Consider the following 23620-nt stretch of genomic DNA (forward strand, 5'->3'; position numbering starts at 1 on the left):
AATTGTGTCCTTTGTTGCTTTGGGGGAGCAAGGGAAGAGATTGTAGGGGCTCTGACCAAAATTTTCAATTCCTCTCTCGTCACGGGGGAGGTGCCAGACTGGAAAGCAGATAATGTGGTTCCGCTATTTAAGAAGGGTTGTACAGGTAAATCAGGGAACTACAGACCAGTGAGTCTCATGTGAATGGTAGGGAAACTATTGGAGAAACATCTGAAGAAGCAAAGCTTGATCCGGGATAGTCAGCATGGCTTTATCAAAGGCAGGCCATACATAAGAGGTGACCAGGAGTGTAGATAAGGATAGTGCAGTCAATGTTATTTATATGGATTTCAGCAAAGCCTTTGACAGATAACCTAGCCAATACCACATCCTTGTCAATTTTCAACCATTCTCAGGTCTGAATTACCTCCTTTTTCACTATGGCCTGGGTAGTATCTTCTTCCTTGGTGAAGACAGATGCAAAGTATTTATTCATACCTCTTCTATGCCCTCTGTCTTAAATCTGCCAGCCCCTCTGACACTAAGGCACAAATTAGCTTGGCTAATCCACTGCACATTTTTGGATTGTGGGAGGAAATCGGAGCACCTGAAGGAGACCCATGCAGTTATGGGGAGAATGTGCAAACTTTACACAGTCACCCGAAGCCGGAAATGAACACGGGTCCCTGGCCTTGTGAGTGCTAACCACTTCCCTTGTTGATCTTGAATCAGCCCCATTCCTCCTTTTACCACTATTATTATTAATATGCCTATGAAAGGCTTTGGGATTCCTTTTTATATTGACTGCCAGTCTCTTTTCAAACTCCCACTCTGATTCTCTTATTGAATTTTTCACCTCATTATTAACCTTCCTGGTCCTCAACTGGATTTTCTATCTGATGTCTATCATAAGCATACTTTAGCTATTTCCTTTGTCATCCAGGATGCTCCAGGCTTGTTTGCCCTACCTTTCCCATTCAAGGGAATACACCTTGGGTGTGCTCAAACTCTCTCTGTTTTGAAGGCAGCCCATTGTTCAGTTACCATTTTTCTTGCCAACCTTTGACTCCAATTTATTCAGCTCAGTTCTTTTCTTACCCCCAATTAAGTCTGTCAGCTGTGGTGCTCACAGACTGATCAGCTTGTGACTTTTCTGGGATGTCACGATTCGATCGGATTATTTTTCAGATAATAATTGTGCAGCTGAAGCAGTTTGCTTCCTCTCTCCACTCTGCAAGATATATACTGGGTGCTTGTGCCTGCTTTTCAGTTTATTCTTTCCCCTGGATCTAGCAATTCCCTTCCCGTTCCACTTCTATTTCTGCTCTCAGTTCTGCTGTAAGTATGAGAAAAAAGTGAGAAAAATGGTAAAAGTGTTTTGCTTTCCCTTTATGTCTTTTTCTCTCTCTTTTGTTTCTATCTTTCTTTCTCTTTCTTAATTTCTCTTTCAACACCCAATTTGACATCAAACAGGTTGGTCTAATTTACATTTTTTTCTCAATCCTTCAATCTGATCCATTCAGGTGGTAAACAGGTCCTGTCCCATTCACTCTGGTCCCAACTGCCTGGTTTCTTTACTGTAACATTAGCTCGCTCTTTCGCTAATTTAATGGGCAAAATTGAGCAGAAGTGTGCTGGGACGAGTTTCTCCAGTATTTTACCATACCTGCTGCTGAAGGTACAGTGGACAATTGGTAGAACCCCACTATCATGAAAATTAACACCATCTGTGCTAAGATACTGGTTGCATAATGGCAGTGGCGTACTTGTAAGTCTCAAAAAAGCATTCCAGATATACCAATGAAATTCAGATTTAAATATCGAGAAGCACAGTTGGCCTGAATAGAAGCACAACAGGATATGACTAATGTTGTTCTCCATTGAAGCTTAATTCGCTCCAAGAAAAGAATTAAACCAAAGTATAGAGTTATATCTGTATGGACTTTCTTGTGGTAAGGAGAACAGAATTTATGAAAGTTCAAAACAATCTAGATTGATATAAAACCAAAAGAAAAATAAGTTATAGTTAGAACAGCTAAATTCCTCATGGTATTATGAAATCATGCTTGGATGATATTCTGCAGTTTATTTTCAAATCCCTCAGATCATGCAATGGGTTCAGTAAAACCTGATTCATGTTCGTATGTGTCAAAAAAAAAGTAAATCTCTGCATCAGTAAGGGGTGCAAATGGCAAACTGGTGGTTCATAAAAGCTCTCTAATTATTTTCAAATTGGTAATAGATCCCATTGAGTCAATGGAACACTTTCTTCCTGTTCCTCAAGCTCCAATCAGCCTTGTTCGGGTTGAGTAGGCAACATAATCAATAATATAGATACACTGAGGAGTTGTCTTGATATAAATGATAGAAAGATTTACATTACTGAGCAGAGTCAGAACATTTGCTTTTGCCTCCTGCCAAAACAATAATACCATAAAGCCACTTGGATTGCAATGGCAAATAAAGAATCTTTTTTTAAAAAAACAGACCTTTTATTTTAATAACTTGCCAATTCCATTTCAGGCAATCTTCTTTAGTTGCGCTGCATTTACAATCTAATGAAAGTTTTTGTAATGATTTAATGTGATCCAAATGTTATTCCCAAAAGTGCTACTCACTGCTGTGCTTGTCTCTCCAGCTAGAAGGCTGTGGGTTTTTCTATGGTCACTGCTAATGTCATTCTCTGGTCAGCCAACAGTGGTCATGGTTCATGTAAAAACAATTGGCCTATATCAATTTTCCTCCCCCTGACAATGAATGTGTCATCTCCACAACATTTTGAATCAATTTGGCATTTCCTTCAATTAAGAACTACAGTCAAAAACCTGGTTGTGAGTTACACATTGTAGCTTAATGACAGACTTTTTTTTATCCATTCATGAAATCTGGGTGCCGCTGGTTGGGTCTAAATTTATTGCCCATCCCTAATTGTCCTTGAATACAGGGCATTTTAAGAGTCACCCACATTGCCCGTGGAGCTGGAGTTACATGTAGGCTACACCAGGTAAGGATGGCAGATTTCCTTCCTTAAAGGATAATGGTAAATTAGATGGGTTTATACAACAATTGACAATGGTTTCGTGGTTACCATTAGACTTTTAATTCCAGATTCAAATTTCACCATCTGAGATACACTTCCTTTGCAGCTACCTACCAACATATTTTTTGATAATAGGCTGCAGTTCATGAAGGCTGCTGTTCCCAAGGACTCATAGGCATCTCTCTGCTTATTGAGAGACAACTGATCATATAGTTTGAGGGCACCACTTAACAATAAGCATGAGGCAAGGCAAGGACTTCTTTTAACTAAGATGGAGAAACAGTCAATGGTGCAGCCTGTGGCAACCTTAAATGACATTGCATTGACCAGCTAACAGGAAATATGTTTCTGTGAGGTAGCCCTTCTTTTCCCCGCAAGACTCAATCATGTTAATTCAAGAACTTGTAAAATTTTACAAGTGTGAGGCTTGTTGTTTGTACCAGAAAATATCAGAAAATGGGTGGTTCATCCTCTTGAATCTTAAGAAAATAGCAATAGGGGTGGGCCATTCAGTTCCTTGAGCTATTCTGCCAATCAATTACCATAGAATTTAGAGGGAGGTGATCGCTCCATTATTAATCCAGAAACTCAACTAGTGTTCTTGGGACCTGAGTTTGAATTCCACCACAGCAGATGGTGGAATTTGAATTCAATAAAAAGTACCTGAAATTAAGAATCTACTGATGACTATGAAACCATTGTCAATTGTTGGGAAAAACCCTTCTCGTTCACTAACGTCCTTTCAGGAAGGAAATCTGTTGCCCTTACCAGGTCTGGTCGAGATGTGACTCCAGAACCACAGCAATATGGTTGATTCTGAACTGCCCTTGGGCAATTAGGAATGGGCAATAAACGTTGACCAGCCCATGCACCAGCAAGAATAAAAAAAGAATCCTTATAGTGCAGAAGGAGGCCTTTTGGCCCATTAGGTCTACACCAATTCAGCTTCTGATGCAAGTCCACTCCACCCTCCCTCACGTTTATCATGGACTTTTAACGTTAAACCTTATTAGATCATCTGGGACAGTAAGTATCACTACTACTACACATCTGTATTGCTAGGTATAACAACGTGAGATGATCCTTTCTTTTTTACACTTTTCCTTTTGTCCTAAAGGCTGGAAAATTGGGCGGAGAAATGGCAGATGGAATTTAATCTAGATAAATGCGAGGTGATGCATTTTGGAAGAACTAATATAGCGGGGAGCTATACAATAAATGGCAGGGCCATCAAGAGTATAGACACACAGAGGGACCTAGATATGCAAGTCCACAAATCCCTGAAGGTGGAGAAGGTGGTGAAGAAGGCATATGGTATGCTTACCTTTATAGCACGGGGTATAGAGTATAAAAGCTGGAGTCTGATGCTGCAGCTGTATAGAACACTGGTTAGGCCACATTTGGAGTACTGCATCCAATTCTGGTCACCGCACTACCAGAAGGATGTGGAGGCTTTAGAGAGAGTGCAGAGGAGGTTTACCAGGATGTTGCCTGGTATGGAGGGTCTTAGCTATGAGGAGAGATTGGGTAAACTGGGGTTGTTCTCCCTGGAAAGACGGAGAATGAGGGGAGACCTAATAGAGGTGTATAAAATTATGAAGGGTATAGATAGGGTGAACAGTGGGAAGCTTTTTCCCAGGTTGGAGGTGACGATCACGAGGGGTCACAGGCTCAAGGTGAGAGGGGAGATGTATAACTCCGATATCAGAGGGATGATTTTTATGCAGAGGGTGGTGGGGGCCTGGAATGCGCTGCCAAGTAGGGTGGTGGAGGCAGACACGCTGGCATTGTTTAAGAATTACCTGGATAGTCACATGAGTAGCCTGGGAATGGAGGGATACAAACGAATCGTCTAGTTGGACCAATGCGCGGCACAGGCTTGGAGGGCCGAAGGGCCTGTTTCCTGTGCTGTATTGTTCTTTGTTCTTAAATATTTGTAATAACTCTCTTATTTCTTCATGCCTTTTCCTGTTTCCTCCTTGTCTAAATTTCACACTAGTTGTTGCTGGAATTTGTGCACTGTTGTTCATTGTAGAGCAGTTTGGCGGGCACGTATCAGCGTTGGTTAAAGTTCAAATCATGTTGCTGTTGGATTTGCTTTTTAATTCAGAAACTACTAAATCCAAACCTGCATGCGCAGCCATCGAACCAGATGCTATTGCAACAGAAACACCATACGTTGTTTCATATTAAAAATCCAATTTTAATAAAACTAATAATTTTGTGGGCATCAGATCTGAGGCAAGATAACATCACTGTATTTGTGATTCCCTTGCGCTTTCTTCTTTGGACTGAGGAGAGTGTTTGTCAAGAGACAAATTAAAGGTACATTGTCCACAACTGTGATAGTGAAAATGGTGTGATAGCTCACTACTTTCTTCCAGTCTTTTCTTTTAACCTGGTTGGACTAGCTCTCGCAGGTTTCACATTTTCCTCCTGAAAAACTAATGGAGGAATCCTCATTACGCTGATAGAGAGGATTGATGAGCAAACAGGTAGGTCTCGACAATGTAATGGGCACTGTTGGAACTGCTCCTGTGTTGTTGCTGTAACTTTCCGAAATTGTGACAAAAGTCTTTGCAGGTTCTGGTAAATGGGGTTTCCAGCACAATCCCAGTAACATCTGGTACATTATAGAAGCGTCTCTGAGGATATTCCTGGAGATTGTGTTTTGGAAGGAAATGCCATGAATATTGTGTAAATTAACTTTTAAAAGGCATCTGACAAGATTGTCACATGGGATACTTGTTGGCATAATTAAAGGGCAGTAAGAAGTCTCACAACATCAGGTTACAGTCCAACAGGTTTATTTGGCAGCCTGAGATTCCGAAAGCTAGTGCTGCCAAATAAACCTGTTGGACTTTAACCTGGTCTTTTGAGACTTCTTACTGTGCTTACCCCAGTCCAACGCTGGCACCTCCACATCATAATTAAAGGGGACAGGGCAACATGGACAGGAGGTGATTCGAACAAATACAACAAAACAACTTGTTTCCATTTTAACACAGGGCGGTGTTCAAAGGTTCTTCAGAGGCAGTATTGAAAAACCAGACACTGAGCCAATGGTGGACCTATGAGAAGGTTGACCAAAAATTTTGTGATGTGGAGATGCCGGTGTTGGACTGGGGTAAGTAAGAGCTCTCGCAACACCAGGTTAAAGTTAACATTTAACCTGGTGCTGTGAGGCTTCTTAGAAAGATTTTGTTACAGGTTTTAAGGAAGGTCTTAAAGAAAGAAGTTAATGAGGAAATTTATTGAAGGGATTTGACCCTGAAGACACAGCCAGGAATGGTGGGATATAGAGACAGCAATGTACCTTAGAAGTTAAGAAATTCATTTGTGGACAGCCACTTCTAGTTATGCAGGCTTGATTCCCTGGGGCCAGACTGCACAGTAAAAAGTCTGACAACACCAGGTTTTAGTCCAACTGATTTATTTGATAGTAAACGCACAAGCTTTCGGGTTAGTCCGTTCGTCAGGTGAAGGGACTAACCCGAAAGCTTGTGCGTTTACTATCAAATAAATCGGTTGGACTAAAACCTGGTGTTGTCAGACTTTTTACTGTGTTTATCCCAGTCCAACGCCGGCACATCCACATCATGCCAAACTGCATCACAGGTCACTTCCTGTATGTACAGCAGTTGGCATTGACATGGGTGCATGTAGCTGGGTCCTCGGCATGTGGAAGCAGCCTACATTGCTGTCACACAGCCCAACAGGCTGTTCTGGCACTAGAATAGCAAAACTGCATCATCTAGGCCCTTGCAAAGCCTTCATTGTCCAGAACTGAAAAAAAGAAGCATGAAGTAGCAAGATGGGCCATGCAGTTGCATTATTTAGAGGGTAAGGTACCCAGTAGATAATTTTACAGAACCTTTTTTACATTGTAAAGTGTCAAAAGTGGTCCAGAGCATTTATAGAGGTGTTGAGGTGCATTTGCCAGAGAGTGCTTCCACATCCTCACAGTGACTGCAGACAAGTAAGTGACTTAAAACAAAGAACAAAGAACAAAGAACAACATAGCACGGGAAACAGGCCCTTCGGCCCAACGAGCCCGCGCCGCCGTCCCATTGTCTCAGTGACCTATTCATGATTTTAGTCTACGCCTAATGTGCGAGGATCAGGGAGGTCCAATATAGGGACAATTTAGTACCCAATCAATCAGCCTAAAAGCGCATCTTTGGGATGTGGGAGGAAACCAGAGCACCCGGAGGAAACCCACGCAACCACGGGGAGAACGCGCAAACTCCCACAGACACAGGCCCAAATCCATGTGTCCGCACAGCAACAGAGATAGTCTCTGAGCTGTCATGTTGCCCTCGAGATGGTCCAGTTTAAGCACACTAACGACATGAAGCAATAGGCAACTCCCGAAGCAACATCCAAGAGCAGCCCACTACAACCTGCCGCATGCATGCCCCTTGCTGGTCAACAAACTTGTACAAACTGGACTTGTACATACGAAGATTGTGACAGGTACTGGGGCAGCAGTCACAGTGTTTTTAGGTCGGCAGCACAACAGGGAGATAGAGCAGAGGCTGCAGAGATGGCAAACTCTGCTTCATGTCCTCTGCCAACTTGACAGCAACAGGAGGCTACTAACCCTAACCCTATTCCTAACACAATGCACCTAGTACCTCGGTGTGTATGCCGATCAACGCTGCCCTGTATGCTGCTCTGCCAAGCTTGTCATTTTAACTCTTTGCCTTTACCTCCCCCTCCAGAGAGCTGGCAAACTAACCATCCTCTGGTTTATTCTGGCTTTATTATTTTGCTCATCTCCCTCATAAATTGGAAGGGAGAGAGGAACTCAAAAAAATCACAATTACCAAGGAAGTGGTACTTAGTGAACTGTTGGAACTTGGGCTGATAAGTCCCTGCGTCCTGATAGACTTCATTCTCAGGCCTTAACAGAAATGGCTTGTAAAACAGTCGAGGTGCTGATTTTAATTTTCCAAAATTCATTAGATTTAGTGAAAGTTCCATTTCACTGGAAAGTAGCAAATGGGAAGGAGACAGGAAACAGGAAAATACAGGCCAGTGAGCTCCAAATCTGTCACAGAGAAACTGTCAGAATCTTTTGTGAAAGAAGTTATAGCTGGCTTCCAAATCCTGATTGCCAGGGTGTTAGTGCCAAGATGGCAGTGGGCATTGCTACAGTGGCACTGTCTAGAGGCAGGACCTGAATGGGAGGGACCTGAGGGTTGCAGGGTCTTTGGTGACCCCATATCTGTGTGGCCCTGTTGTCGGGAAAGGGTTGGGATGAGGCCTCTGCGTGGGGGGGGAGGTGTGAGGCCTCTTACTGGAGGCCTCAGACTCATGCTTGTGTGGTGTTTAAGGGTGAGATCTATTCATTTGGTGGTGGGGGAATGAGTTGCCCCTAGGTGATGAGAGTTTTGAAGATTATGGCATCTCTCTTCCCTGCCCACTTGCACTGCTAATGTCCCCAGTGCCACATTGCTAATTTTGGACCCCCTCTGTGTGATTCAGTGTTCATTTTTCAGGAATTTCAATTGCAGCAATCATTTTCAAAGATTAAGCAGGCTATCTGTATTAAGTGATTGGCAAACAATTTTTGCTGATTCCACCTGCCATGTGAGGACCATGCTTTGCAAAGAGGAGACAAGTGCTTAAAGCACAGATCCCTGTGCGTAATCATTCAGATCAGGTGGGGAGAGCAATTTATTTGCTTTTACTCACTTCAATCTGAATGGGCTTGAGCAAACCCTGAACGATTGTCCCAAACCCAAAAATCCAGGTGATTGAATTTTATGCCCAGAGGGTTTGGGGGAGGAAGTCTTAGGAAAGGTGAAAATCGTAATGGATTTTAAATGCAGCACAGATTTTAAATTTGAAGTGTCTGGGATAGGGTGTTCCCTTTAATCTGTACAGGTTTGCAACTGTGCAGCAACCCAGAATATGCCACATGATCGATCCACAAGTTGTTTTCTTTAAAATACAGCATGGGCCTGGTTGTTGCCTGAAAAAATTAAAGGTACTACCTGTTGAAAAGAGCAACTTCATCAGTGAACTGGTAGACAGTGTCTGTCAGCAGGCACAGGGGGTGATGGCGAAGAAGGTCTTTGTTCAGGAATAAAGATGGCTGCCAAACTTTGGAAGTTCTGGAAGTTGGAGAAACTGGCCAGGAGAGTATCAAAATACTTGTGTTTTGAGTTGGCAAAGGCATAGATGAGGCTTTTGGCAGGAGATGGGCTGAAATTTGGGAAGAGGTGAGCAATGGAAGTGGAAATAATCTTTGTGACAGTGAGTACATAGAATCCAAAGTTCAGCACAGAGCTTAATAGGATGCTAACATTGCACCCAGTCTTATTCAGTTTGAGAGAGCAGCCAGAGGGGATGGAAATGATATTAAGGATACAGTGTTTGTGGCAAGCGCAAGTGGGAAATAGATTTGACAGGGGTGGTTGGCGGGGGTAGAGGTGATAATAGGCTTTACATGATCCAGCCAAACCCGGGGGTGGATGACTAACTGGTTGTGTGCCAAGAGTGTCAGTTTTGCAGATCTCCCACTTAACAGTATGAAGATAAGCCAAGGGAGGCATCCAGCCAAGTCTGAGCTGCTTGGACTATGGAAATTACATTAACAACTATACTTAAGGTGTCAACTTTGGCTGATCGGTACCACTCACACTTATTAAATCAGAAAATTGCAGACTTAAGTCCCACTCCAAAGACTTGAACACATAATCCAGGCTGACACTATACTGTCAGCAGTACAGCAAACTGTACTGAGATAGTGTTGCCCTTCAGGAGGTGCTATCCCTTAGTGAAAAATTAAATTAGTGACCCTCCTGTCCTGTCTGGCGTAAGTAAAATAACCTATGCCACTATTTGTTGAACAGCAGGAGAGATCTCCTAATGTCCTAGCCATTACTTATCCTTCAACCAAGATCATAAAAAAACAACTTATTTAGTTAGATATTTCAATACAGTTTGTGAGAGCTTAGTATGTGCAAATTGACAGTTGTGTACTTCATTGGTTGTAAAGTATTTGTGTGTCTGGGACCATGAAAGATGCTATATGAATGAAAATATATAAATATTCTAGACTGTTGTTTTATTGATAGATATTGAAAGTGGAATGTCCATACTATTGTTGGTATAGTTGATCGATAGGGAAATGAATGGAATTAAATACTTTTTTCTTGTTCAGTGTCTTCTTACATTTTGCATTCTTACAATACTATTTCCTTTAAGTTATTGAAACTATACTGGCAACTTTTTATTCTGTCCATTCTGCATTGCATTGAAAAACCACATTTAACTCAATAAAAGCATTGGTATATCTTAAAGTAAGACTGTAGGCTGGTTTTATTCTTTGTGGAGGGTAGATGTCTGTTAATTGGATTGAGGTGGGACTTCTGCCTCTCAGCAAAACAGGAATCCCACCTTAGGCAGGGGCCGCTAATCATGTACCAACCACGCCACTAAGAGTAGTGGCAACTGCCGGTACAGCACTGAGCCCTACAAGAACATGTGCCGTGCTGGAGCGGTGAATCAGAAGTAATTTTGTCGGCCACATTGGGGGTAGCCTAGTAGGCCATAAAAAGAGGCCTGGCATTGCCAGGGGGAGGGAAACTGGGACAGGAAAGGACAAGATTTGAGGGTGACCTTGTCGGGTCCCTCTAATACATTCAGGGAGCCTCCCAAAGAAGCATAGACCACTTGCCCACCGCCAGTTTGCACAGTGAAATTTCCTGGGCTACTGCTAGACATGGGCCTCTCCTGCTCCTGGTTAAATCCCAGTGCAATGGTTTGAGCCACTTAATTAATGGCTGTTCCAAGGCCTCAATTAGCTCACGGTGGGTGGGCCCCCACCTTGCCAACTTGCTACTGAGGACTATAAAATGGAGCCCTATGGCAATTTTTTTTGTTTGGATATTAAATGAATAACCAAAACAAATATTTTGTATTTGTACGCACTCTGAATTATTTCCATTATTTGCCTGCATGTATAAGGGAGCGGTCTATGTAAACTTGCTAATCTAAGCATTGGTTATTTTGCCTAACTCTTTGTTTGCATTCTCTCTACTATTTCCTCCCATGCCTGAATTTTATAAAACACCTCTAGCTGCACACTTTCACAAATGTCTTTCAAAAATCCATACACGATATTTACCACAATCCCTTTAAATGTTTACAAACATTTTTCTCAGAAAAGTATTTAATTTGTCAAACAGGACATGATTTTAATCTGTGCTACCTATCCTGGATTATCCCTAGAAGATTATTTTGAATATCACCAATCTCAGTTAACCATTACATTTGGCCACCACGCTTGGTGACATCAGGAAATGTTAAGATTGCAAAAGCCCTGCACTGAAGGACGTTTCTCAGTTGCCTCCAAAATCAATTGTCTCATGTACATCAGTTGTTCTGAAGCCAGCACCATTTTGATAGTTGGGCACATTCAAGTTTAACAGAAACACTATCTACATTGTGTTGGCCATATTATTCTACATGTCAGTTTATGATGCCCAGAGCCTGTCCAATTCATTGTCTGGATTTGCTGTGGACCTACTGGCTATTTAGAAAATGAATGTACTTTAAAAGCAGTTTAACACAGGAATTAGGAACAGAAGTAGGCAAATTCAGTCCTTCGAGCCCTTCTGCCATTCAATCAGATCATGGCTGATCTCTCCCTGATCTCAAATCAACCTTCTCACCTGTTCCCTATATTCCTCTTTCCCTTTTTTATTAGAAACATGTCTATCTCCTTCTTGAAACCATTCAATGATTCAGACTCCACCACACTGTGGGGCAGTGAGTTCCACAAATTCACCACCCTCTGCGAGAAGTAGCTCCTTCTCATTTCAGTTTTAAATCTATCGCCTGTCAATCTGTACCTGTGACCTCTTGTTCTAGATTGCCCCATAAGAGGAAACATTTGGTCTACATTTACTTCATCAATCCCTTTTAAAGTTTTATATACCTCGATCAGATCCCCTCTCATCCTTCTAAACTCCAGCGAGTGCAAGCCCAAACTGTTTCATCTCTCCTCATACATCAACCTCTTAATCTCTGGAATCAATGTGATGAACCTCCTCTGAACTGCCTCCAATTCTTCCTTAAATAAGGAGACCAAAACTGGACACAATGCACCAGCTGTGGTCTCACCAACACCCTATACAACTGCAACAAAATTTCTCTACACTTATACTCCAATCCCTTTGCAATAAATGCCAACGTCCCATTTGCCTTTTTTATTACATGCTGCACCTGCATACTGACTTTCTGCGATTCACGAACACAGACACCTAGATCCCTCTGCCCGGATGCATTTTGAATCTGTTTTCCATTTAAGTAATAATTTGACCTTCTTTTTTTCTGCCAAAATGGATAATTTCACATCTATCCACATTAAATTCCATCTGCCAATTACTGCTCATTCTCATAGTCTGCCTGTAACCATCTGTAGAATCTTTATGTCCTCTTCACTGTCTGCTTTGCCACCTATTTTAGTATCATCCATAAAATTTGCTAAGTTACACTCTGTTCCTGCTTGCAGAACATCTACATAGATTATAAACAGTTGAGGTCTGCGGACTGACCCCTGTGGCACCCCACAAGTTGCATTTTGCAAGCCAGAGGAGGACCCATTTATCCCAGCCCTCTGCTTCTGTCAGTCAGCCAATCTTCAATCCAGTCTAGTATTTTACCCCCAGTCCCCTACAATCTCACCTTCTGGATCAGTCTTTTATACAGCATCTTGTTGAATGCCTCCTTGAAGTCCAGATATATCATATCCATAGGTGGCCCACAATCCACCTTGCTACTTATGTCCTCAAAGAACTCAAGCAAATTTTTCAAGCATGACTTTCCCTTCATAAAACCATGCTGACAATGGTGGATTCATCTTTGTTTTTCCAAATGCTCATTCATCTCCTCCTTAATGATTGATCCTAGCAACTTCCTACAATAGAGGTCAGAATAACTGGCCTATAGTTTCCTACTTGTTTCCCCTCGCTTTTTGAATAGGGGTGTTACATTAGTGTGTTTCCAGTCCACCAGAACATTACCAGAATCCAAGGGACTTTGAAATATCACAACAAATGCATCCACTGTCTCTGCTGCCACCTCCTTTAATAACCTAGAGTGCAAACAATCAGGTTCTAGAGACATATCTGCCTTAAATCCCATTAGTTTTTCCCTAATGATTGTTATTGCACCAAGTTGCTCAGCATTAACTACAGTTTTTGGAAAATCTTCATTCTCTACCATGAAGACAGAGGAAAAATATTGGTTTAATGCCTCTACCATCTCTGTTTCCCTTAAAAACCTCATCAGTATTGTCCTCTAAAGAGCCAAAATTTACTTTAACTATTCTCTTCCTCTTTATATACTTGTAAAAGCTTTTGGTATCTGTGTTTAAGTTTTCTGCTAGCTTCCTTTCATCATATATCTTAGCTCTATTGATTCTACTTATAGTAACCTTCTACTGAAGCTTAAAGTTCCCCAGTCCTCCAGCTTGCCAAATCAATGATCGTTTAAGGGGGAGTTCTGAACATCAACATTCTTCAGTAAAGATCACCACTTCTGCAATACAGTAGTGGAGATGCTAGTAGAGCGCATGAAATCCTAGGCTCAACAACCTTCAGCTGCTTTATCAATGACCTTTCCTCCATCATAAGGTCAGAAGTGGGGATGTTCACCAATAAATGCACAACGTTCAGGACCATTTGCACTCCTCAGATACTGAAGCAGTCCATGTTAAAACGCAACAAAATCTGGACAATATCCAGGCTTGGGCTGACAAATGGTAAGTAACATTCATGCCACACAAATGCAAGGCAATGACCATCATCAATAAGAAACACTCTAACCACCACCTCTTAACATTCAATGGTGTAACCATCACTGAATCCCCTACTGTCAATATCCTTGGGATTACCATTGTCCAGAAACTCAACTCACCACATAAACACAGTGGCTACAAAAGCAGGTAAGAGGCTAGGAATACTGTGGCGAGTAACTCACTTCCTGACTCCCCAAAGCCTATCCACCATTTACAAGGCACAGGTCAGGAGTGTGATGGAATACTCCCCACTTGCCTGTACGGGTGCAGCTCCAGAAACACTCAAGAAGCTTGACACCACCCAGGACAAAACAGTCCACTTGATTGGCACCACGTTTACATGCATTCAAATCCTCCACCATCGATGCTCTGTAGCAGCAGTATGTACCGTCTACTTGATGCACTGCAGCAATTTAATAAAGATCCTTACAGAGCACCTTCCAAATTCATGATCACCTCCAGCTAGAATGAAAAGGGCAGTACATAATTGGGAGCACCACGACCTGGAAGTTCCTCACCAAGCCATTCACTATCCTGACTGGGAAATATATCGACACTCCTTCGCACTCAAAATCTTGGAATTCTCTCCCTAACAGCATTGTGGGTCAACCCACAGCACATGGACAGCAGCGATTCAAAAAGGCAGCTCACCACCACCTTCTCAAGGGCACCTAGAGATGGGCAATAAATGCTGGCCAGCCAGTGATGCCCGTGTCCCATGACTGAATAAAAAAAAGCACATACGGGTCTTGTTCCCCTCAGAGAATATTGGGGCAGCAGAGCAAGAGTATAAGAGACATTAAGGCTGGAGGACCTGACCATCAGGGTGTTTGTCTATGACCTTCATTTTCTGGTAAACATCATTCATTCGGACAGTGTGGCGAACTGGTGCTGTCTCATATTGCCAATCATTTCCCACTGCCTAGTTCTAATGTGCCACACCAACGCCTGTGCCCTTGTCCTAGTCTTTTTTTCCTGTGGCCATCTGAAGATCTGGAGCCTGCAGAACTCTGGGAGATGGACAAATATACTGAAAAGGCAGCAACAATTGCTTCAACCCTTCCATGCACCTGCACAGAAATGATCACCCCGGGTGGAATAAATAATGAGCTGGAGATGAATTGTACAGTACTGGTGAATAAGAATAGGGCTTAGTAAAGAGGATAGCCTAAGAGACAACTTTTTGAAGGGATACCTTGACGCCTAGCTTTGCTGGGATTGACATATGCCGACTTCAGAAGAGAGCTGCTACCTTGAGACCAATAACGTGATGTTTCAGGAAACCTACCTAGGAACTGTTGCAGCAAAGGTAAGCATATGGAGGCATCTGTTCCCAGTTTGTTTGCATTCTGTTGAAGGCTATTGGTGTTCTGAAGTCTACCATGGAGTGGAGACTCAGAAGCAACATCTCTAAGGAAGTTGCTTCTGAGGCCTGTCACCAATTCTTGAAGTTTTGATCAAAGTTTAAAGTGGTGTTGTTGCGAGTTTGAGCTCTGCCATCTCTCCTGCCTTACAGAAGCACATGCACGAAGGCCATGACTATGGGCCATTTTCTCTCATTTTGATTCTAACTGCTGAGCGGACTTGAAACTGTGAGTGTTTCAGATCCAACTTTTAGACCTTTTTTCAGACACCCCCATACTCACTCTCTGAAAAAATATCAGCAATTCCGAATCACACTGCACAAGCCTATGGGTGGGACTTAACGCGCCCGAAGTGCTGCAGCTCCGATTGGCGCCTCTACCTGCGCATGCGCAGAAAAAAAAAATGATGGAATGTGGCTCCCCTGCCACATCGCTCCCGGGCCAGGCAATGCCTCCCCCTGGCCCCCCACAGACATTGCCCCACCCCCCAAAATTACTGATCCCCTCATCCCCCCACTACTCATCACCCAAACTGATCGCAGGCCACTACCCCGCTTCCCTCTCATTGATCTCAGGCAGAGTGGCAGCAGACTCCCCTTCTCCCCACCCCCCACTGATCTCAAGCAGAGAGCCGTCAGACCCACCTTCCCTCTCTCCCACTCCCCCACTCACTCCACTGATCTCAAGCAGGGAGCCATTGGATGCTTGACACCTACCTCCTCACTAACTGGAACGCCCGAATTGGGCTTTTGTGGTCTGTTTTGTGCCGAATCTGGATGGGCGAACGTGGTGGTAAAGGGGGGAGTGCCAGTAAGGTTGGGCATGCAGCCCACTAAATCAATTTAAATGCATGACTTCACCGCAACTTGATGGTAAAATCGGGCCCTATGTCAATGACCTCCCATAGTCTGAAATCCCACAGGGTGGAAGGACTGATGGAAGTTGTATTAACATGCTAGTGGGGGAACTACTGGTCAGGAGCTTTAACTACAACTTGTGCTTCCCATCTTCTGCTTTCTTTGCCATTGTTTGAGATTTCATCATGCAATTGGGGACCGAAAGGTTCCTAGTTAATAATGCCTCAATTTTAAATTCCTTCTTTGATTGCAAGTTCATTCATGGCCTTTGTCTCTTCCTATCTCTATAATCTCCTCAACCCATAACCTCAGCCTATGAGAGCTCAGCATTCTCCAAGGTCCACCCGGTTTAACTTGTGAATTAAGGCTGAGGACAAAATTACCACATGCCAATCAGAGCAGGAACAGTGCTACAGTCTGACTTCAGGGCTGCTATCACCTTGCTCCTGTCTGGCAGAGGAGTTAAAATTGACCTTGGTGCTTACAAGACTTAAAAGTGATTACTTACCCTTAATGCAGTCTCAATTTCAGTTTTCTGATGTGCACAACGGGTATAAGATGAAGGTTGAATAGATTTTCCATTTGTTGTGCGGTTGCTGCAGGCTGCACAGTTTTGTTGGGAAGAAGGCATTGGTGGACCTGATCCAAAACTTGCTGGGGTGCCATTCGAGGATTAACATCTTGGAACTCAGCCTGATGGGAACTTCCAAAGCAATTAAGTGGTTTATATCAGTAATGTTATTAGTGGCTTAATGGCTGATAGTGTCCAGATGGTACCTTCAGACTGAAAAATTGCCCCATTAGTCATTGGTAAAATGGTGTGCAACTGCACATGTGCCACACACAGCTAGGCATTGCAGACAGAAATGAATGCCCTTTGAATCATACATGACCAGAGAGTGAAAGCCCTGGGGAAAGAATGCAAGAGTTGGACTAATCTTTCGGAAGTGGTTTAAACGTTTTGGCAGGAGACCAGAGATTGTGTCTCGGCGAGTTTGTGAAAAAGCATACAACAGAGTGCATTACACTGCGGAATAATATTTTGGAAAATCGAAAATATATTATTCTCCTTTCAGTTTTCCAAAGTAGCATCTGGGTCCCTGTCCATATATATAATCCCTGTAACTTTCACGATGTAATCAAGTAATTTGTACATACAGAGAGTTGCTTTGCTGCATCCTTCTTGGGGTAATGTAAGGTTTAATTACATAATCTTATGACTCCCATCTCATTTTGAAGAACTGTATTCAATAAAACGTAGTGAACCTTCCTTCTTTGTCTGATACTCAAAGCAGAATTATACAATTCACATTGAATTGCAGTATCATGATAGCATCATTGCATCCACATGTATGCATCATCGCAAGTGATGAAAATGGTGTGTGTTCAATCCAAATTAGTGAGCTGTCACGTAGACACCACAAAGCTTTGCCATCTCAATCCCCCCTCTATCAGCTATACACTCAATACAACTCTTCCAGTTAGATTTCATATATTTATTTCACTGTTTCAGGTTGACTGAGCAGGTATCAGCTCTAACTTTTCCAGTGATTTTAAGAGGTCGAATACTCTGAATGGAAAACGTCCTGGTAACTATTTTGTGCAATATATTTTTAAAACTGTCAAGAGTTTGAATACCATTTGAGAAAGACAGCTGTCAAAATCATAAGGGGGCAAAGAGGCTACTTAAAAATCTCGGAAACTAGGAAGGAAGAGAAATACTTCACCTTGACAGGGCCTCGGCCCATTTAATTATGTGATTCTTGAAATGAAAATATTCTCATCAGTGGCTGCTAGTTATTACTGCATTACAATCACAGGAATGGTATAATGGCATGGATTTTCTGCTGTTGACACAGTTCCGATTGTAGGAAAATGACATTTGAATTTACATTGCATTTTTCACAACCCCACGATGCCCTAAAACAATTTAAAGCCGATTAAATACTTTTAGAAGTTGCAATAGTACTGTTGCAGTATGGGAGATGCAGCAACCAGAGCACAGCAAAGACCAGTAAATAAAATAAACAGCAAGGTACTTGTGTAGGAATAAATGTTGGCCAGGACACCCCAACCTGACTTTCACAGTATGGGGATACTGATATGCTGTAAAATAGGCCACTGGAAGGGGTCATCATGCTGCATCAGGCTATTTCAAGAGGCAGGTGTGCTCGAACGTCACCTAAAGGGGCAATTAAAATCATTAAAGAGGCAGTGCACTGCAATTTTAAGCAGCCTATGTAGTTTTATGGAAACCTCGCAATGAACTTTCTCAATTCAGGGCCTGATATATGTCTTCAGATGTAGCGATGAGTGTGCAGGAAGGAGTTAGTATCTACTGCTTACATTTTGACTTTCTGAATTGTTTTCTGAACCATTTTGTTCTATTTATTACACTTATTACATCCCTCATAATAGATTTTAGCATTTTCCCTAATAATGTAAGGCAAACAGTTCTGTAGGTCCCTTGCTCCCTCCCTTCTTAATTAGTGGAGTGATATTTATTACCTTGCACTATGCAGGAATTATCCCAGGATCTGCAGAAGTTTAGAACATAGAACATAGAACATAACAGGCCAGTACAGGCCCTTCCGCCCTTGATGTTGCACCCGATCTGTGAAACCAATCTAAAGCCCATCTAACTTATACTATTCTAATATCATCCATATGTTTATCCAATGACTGTTTAAATGCCCTTAATATTGGCAAATCCAATACTGTTGCAGGCAGGGCATTCCATACTCTTACTACTCCCTGAGCAAAGAACCTAGCTCTGACATCTGTCCTATATCTATCATCCCTTAATTTAAAGCTATGTCCCCTCCTGATAGCCATCTTCACCCAAGGGAAAAGGCTCTAGCTGTCCACCCTATCTAATCCTCTATCATCTTGTACGCCTCTATTAAGTCACCTCTTAACTTTTTCTCTCTAACGGAAATAGCCTCAAGTCCCTCAGCCTTTCCTCATGAGACCTTCCCACCATACCAGGCAACAACCTGGTAAATCTCCTCTGCACCCTTTCCAAAGCTTCCACATCCTTCCTATAATGCGGTGACCAGATCTATATGCAATACTCTAAGTGCGGCCACACCAGAGTTTTGTACAGCTGCAACATGACCTCATGGCTCCTAAACTAAATCCCTCTATCAATAAATGCTAACACACCATACGCCTTCTTAACAATCTTATCAACCTGGGTGCCAACTTTCAGGGATCTATGCACATGTCCACTGAGATCTCTCTACTCAACTACACTACCAAATAACTTACTGTTAGCCGAGTGCTCGGTATTCCTGTTACTCCCTCCGAAGTGAATCACGTCACACTTTTCTGCATTAAACTCCATCTGCCACCTCTCAGCCCAGCTCTGCAGCTTATCTATGCCCCTCTGTAACCTGCAACTTCCTGCCGCACTGTCCACAACTCCACTGACTTTAGTGTCATCTGCAAATTTACTAACCCAACCTTTTATGCCCTCATCCAGGTCATTTATAAAAGTGACAAACAGCAGTGGCCCCAAACAGATCATTGCGATACACCACTAGTAACTGAACTCCAGGAAGAACATTTCCCATCAACCACCATCCTCTGTCTTCTTGCAGCTAGCCAATTTCTGATCCAAACCACTAAATTACCCTTAATCCTCTGCTTCCGTACCTTCTGCATAGCTTACCATGGGGAAAATGGTCACCAATGCATCGACTTTCTCCATAGCTAAGTCTTTCAACACTCTGGTATGGAGGTGATAAGCTCTTGGGACTTGTCAACCTTCAACCCCATTAATTTCTTCAAACCAACCTTCTTCAATTCCTAATTCTCCCTATTCTCTTGGACCTTTAATTTTGGGAGATTGCTTGTACCTTCCTCAGTGAAGAAAGACTCAAAGTAATCATTTAGCTTCTCTGCCATTTCTCCATTATCCATTATAAATCATCCTGATTCTGTCAGTAATGGACCCACATTTGTCTTGTCAAACGTTTCCTTTTCATGTAACTGTTATGCAAATGTTTACAGGCTGTTTTTATGTTTCTTTGTAAGTTTGTATTCAAATTCTATTCTCTCTTTCTTTATCAATTTCTTTGCTGTATTCTCAAACCCTTCCAATCCTCCGGTTTACAGCTGTTTCTAACAATGTTAGAGGCTTTATGATTGGGTATTCCAAGGATCAGGATGTGGGTCCAGCTGTTCTCAATGTACATCGATGATTTGGATGTGGGGAACAAATGTAATAAAAACAAAAAACAAAGAACAAAGAACAAAGAACAACCCAGCACGGGAAACAGGCCCTTCGGCCCAACGAGCCCGCGCTGCCGCATCACCCTACACCTAATCTGCCCTGCGTGTCTGTGAGTGGAACCCCTAACTTAGCCAGATTCAGGGGAGAATAGTGTCAATTTGGTAAAACCAATCAGCCTAAGAGCACATCTTTGGGGTGTGGGAGGAAACCGGAGCGCCCGGAGGAAACCCACGCAACCACAGGGAGAATGCGCAAACTCCCACAGACACAGGCCCAAATCCATGTATCTGCACAGCTAGCAGTGCTAGTCACCGAGCTGTTGCGGCGCCCATCTACCGGTCCAGGATCAAGCACACACACCGACACGAAGTACTAGGCCACTCCCGGAGCCTCCAAGAGCAGCCCACGCATGACCCACCGTGTGCATGCCCCTCGTTTGACAACGAGGTGGACCTCCACCTGCGGAATAAAAGACAAAAACGTTAACATGTAAGTCTGCATTTCCGGTGTCTCCCGAGGCTCTGACCCTATTTAATACCCCCTACTGTAACCCTCCATCCTTGTTTCGCTCATGTGTCTATCTAAGTAAACCTTAAACGAGTCCAACATTCCTGCCTCCACCACCCTACCAGGTAACGTGTTCCATACCCCCACGACCCTCTGCGTGAAGAACCTTCCTCTCACATCCAAATTATACTTCTCCCCCCTCACCCTTATTTCCAAGTTTGCGAATAACAAAAGCTGTGCATGAATGTGTGTTGTGCAGAGGTTTCAAAGTGTCTTCAAGGGATTTGGACAGACATTGTGGCCAGAATTTCACCATCCCAATCGCCATGGGAATCACAGCGGATGAGAGGTGGACCATAGGAAGATCTGTAGATCTCGTACGGGATTTTACGCTTTTGGGATGAGCAAGGCCATAAAATCCCAACCAATGAGTGGGCAAGAGCAGATGGAATATTGTGTGGAAAAATGGTGAGTTATGCATTATGAAGAGATGTGCAGAATGATGAGAGATTAGGAAGTGTAGATCTACAAAGGGACACGGATGTCCTTGTCCACAAGTTGCTGAATGTTAACATGTAGATGCAGCAAATTTTAGATAGAACATAGAACATAGAACAGTACATCACAGTACAGCCCCTTTGGCCCTCGATGATGCACCGAGCTTTGTCTGAAACCAAGATCAAGCTGTCCCACACCCTATCATTCTGGTTAAGGAAGGCTAATGGAATGTTAGCTTTTACTGCAAGACAATTTGAGTACAGGAGTAGCTAAGCCTAACTACAATGTATAGAACTTTGGTTAGGCTGCATCTGGAGTACTGTGTGCAGTTCTGGTCCCATTACCTAAGGATGGATATTATTGCCAGAGAAGGAGTGCAATGAAATTTCGCCTGACTTGCTTTCAGGATGGTGGTACTGTCCTATGAAAAGAGGTTGATGAGAAGAGTTATTGCATCACCTTCCCAGGCAGCTGAACTGGCACACGGGCCAGTTGTAATATTCAGACCCAGGAGAATAGCCACTGTTTTTCTCTAAGTAATGTCATGAGCTCTTTTATATCCACCTGATTAAGTAGCTTTGCCTTAATATCTTATCTGAAGGTTAGCACCTCTAACAGTGTAGTATTCCTGTAGAGCAAGCCTAGATTATGCGCTCCGCTGTCTAGAATGCAACTTGAACTAGCAACCTCCTGGTTCAGATGCAAGCATTCTACCACCAAGACATGATTAATACAGTTAGTATGAGGTTTTGGGTAGCTTGAAATGAATGGAATTTTAATGGGTTAACTGCTGGTGCAGATTTGAATGTTTACAGGGAGTGTATTCCTAATGGAAATAAACGTAGGTGAAATTTAAAGGGAAAGAACAACTAATGTTTAAAAATGTTCAAAACCACTGGAAAGATATTCCACACAATTGGCAGCCTTTGCTAAGATTGACAGTGGAGAAGGGATAGGTAAAAATGAAGGGAATGTAAACCTATGATGCAGCATGGCTCTGAAAACAAGTATCAGATTAACCCAGTATCCATCCCCCTGTTTGATAGCCACTGAATGGAGCAGATACTTGTGAGGATGGTTATCTATTCAAATTCAGTATCACCATTCTCATAGGCCATAATTCCAGGCTGCAGCTGGCTCTTAATATCACTGGATATGCTTGCCCTAAGCCACATAGTATCCTTGCAACCAGTGACCTAGATTAGGTTAAAATTAGTTCTTCAAGCTCATTAAAAGATCGTATCCCAGGGCCTAAAGCTGTGATTGGTAATATCTTTGAACATTAACCATTCAGGCCAGACTAACTGTTATTCATTCTGGCATGTTTCTATCAGAAAGTTTCTCTGAAAGCCTGGCATAATGTGGATAGGGTGCTTCTGAGGAAACATCCAATAATCAGGCTGTTTCCTCAGTTTACAAAGTCATGCTTCCAGCTTTTGAACCAATATTCCATCAGATGGATTTGGGAATGAGTTCTTTTGAAAGGTTTAACTTTAAAATTAAAATAAGTTCACCCAGATTTAAAATCCTCCTTCCAGTCATACATGCTGCAGCTATCATGACAAAGAGTAGATTACTGTTTTAATAAGGCAACTGAACTTTTTAACAATGAGGTGAGGCAATAAGCAATTTCTTGTTTCACTTCAACTAGCAGGCTGCCCAGTCAGGATGGTGTTCAACAGATGGCCTTCTGGCCATATACTCTTAGCAGAGAGGCAGGCAGTCTGGTTGTCGACCTGTTACGGTGAATTCCACACTTGGAATACTGTGTGTAATTCTGGTCACCCTATTATAGCACGGATATTATTAAACTAGAAAGAGTGCAGAAAAGATTTACTAGGATGCTACCGGGACTTGATGGATTGAGTTATAGATCATAGAACATTACAGCGCAGTACAGGCATTTTGGCTCTCGATGTTGCGCTGACCAGTGGAACCAATCTAATGACCCTCTAACCTAAACTATTCCAATGTTATCCATATGCCTATCCACTGACCATTTGAACGCCCTTAAAGTTGGCGAGTCCACAACTGCTGCAGGCAGGGCATTCCACGACCTTACTACCCTCTGAGTAAAAAACCCACCTCTGACATCCTTCCTATAATTACCACCCCTTAATTTAGAGCTATGTCCCCTTGTGTTAGCCATCACCATCCGAGGTAAATGGCTCTCACTGTCCACCCTATCCAATCCTCTGATCATCTTGTATGCCTCAATCAGGTCACCTCGTAACCTTCTTCTCTCCAATAAAAATAACCTCAAGTCCCTCAGCCTTTCCTCATAAGACCTTCCCACCATACCAGGCAACATCCTGGTAAACC

General features: G+C 42.7%; 1 long non-coding RNA gene across 1 annotated transcript in view; it reads left to right on the top strand.

The window, feature by feature from the left end:
* Positions 1-1218: 1218 nt before the first annotated feature.
* LOC145349390 (uncharacterized) overlaps positions 1219-23620 on the top strand; it is a 28202-nt gene continuing 5800 nt past the window's right edge. The window contains exons 1-2 of the long non-coding RNA XR_013888072.1: positions 1219-1317; positions 6028-6146. This is a non-coding gene — a long non-coding RNA (uncharacterized LOC145349390). The remainder of the gene's footprint in view (positions 1318-6027; positions 6147-23620) is intronic.

The sequence above is a fragment of the Carcharhinus amblyrhynchos genome, chromosome 1 (genome assembly GCF_965287045.1).
Source record: "Carcharhinus amblyrhynchos chromosome 1, sCarAmb.v2.hapA, whole genome shotgun sequence".
NCBI lineage: Eukaryota > Metazoa > Chordata > Chondrichthyes > Carcharhiniformes > Carcharhinidae > Carcharhinus > Carcharhinus amblyrhynchos.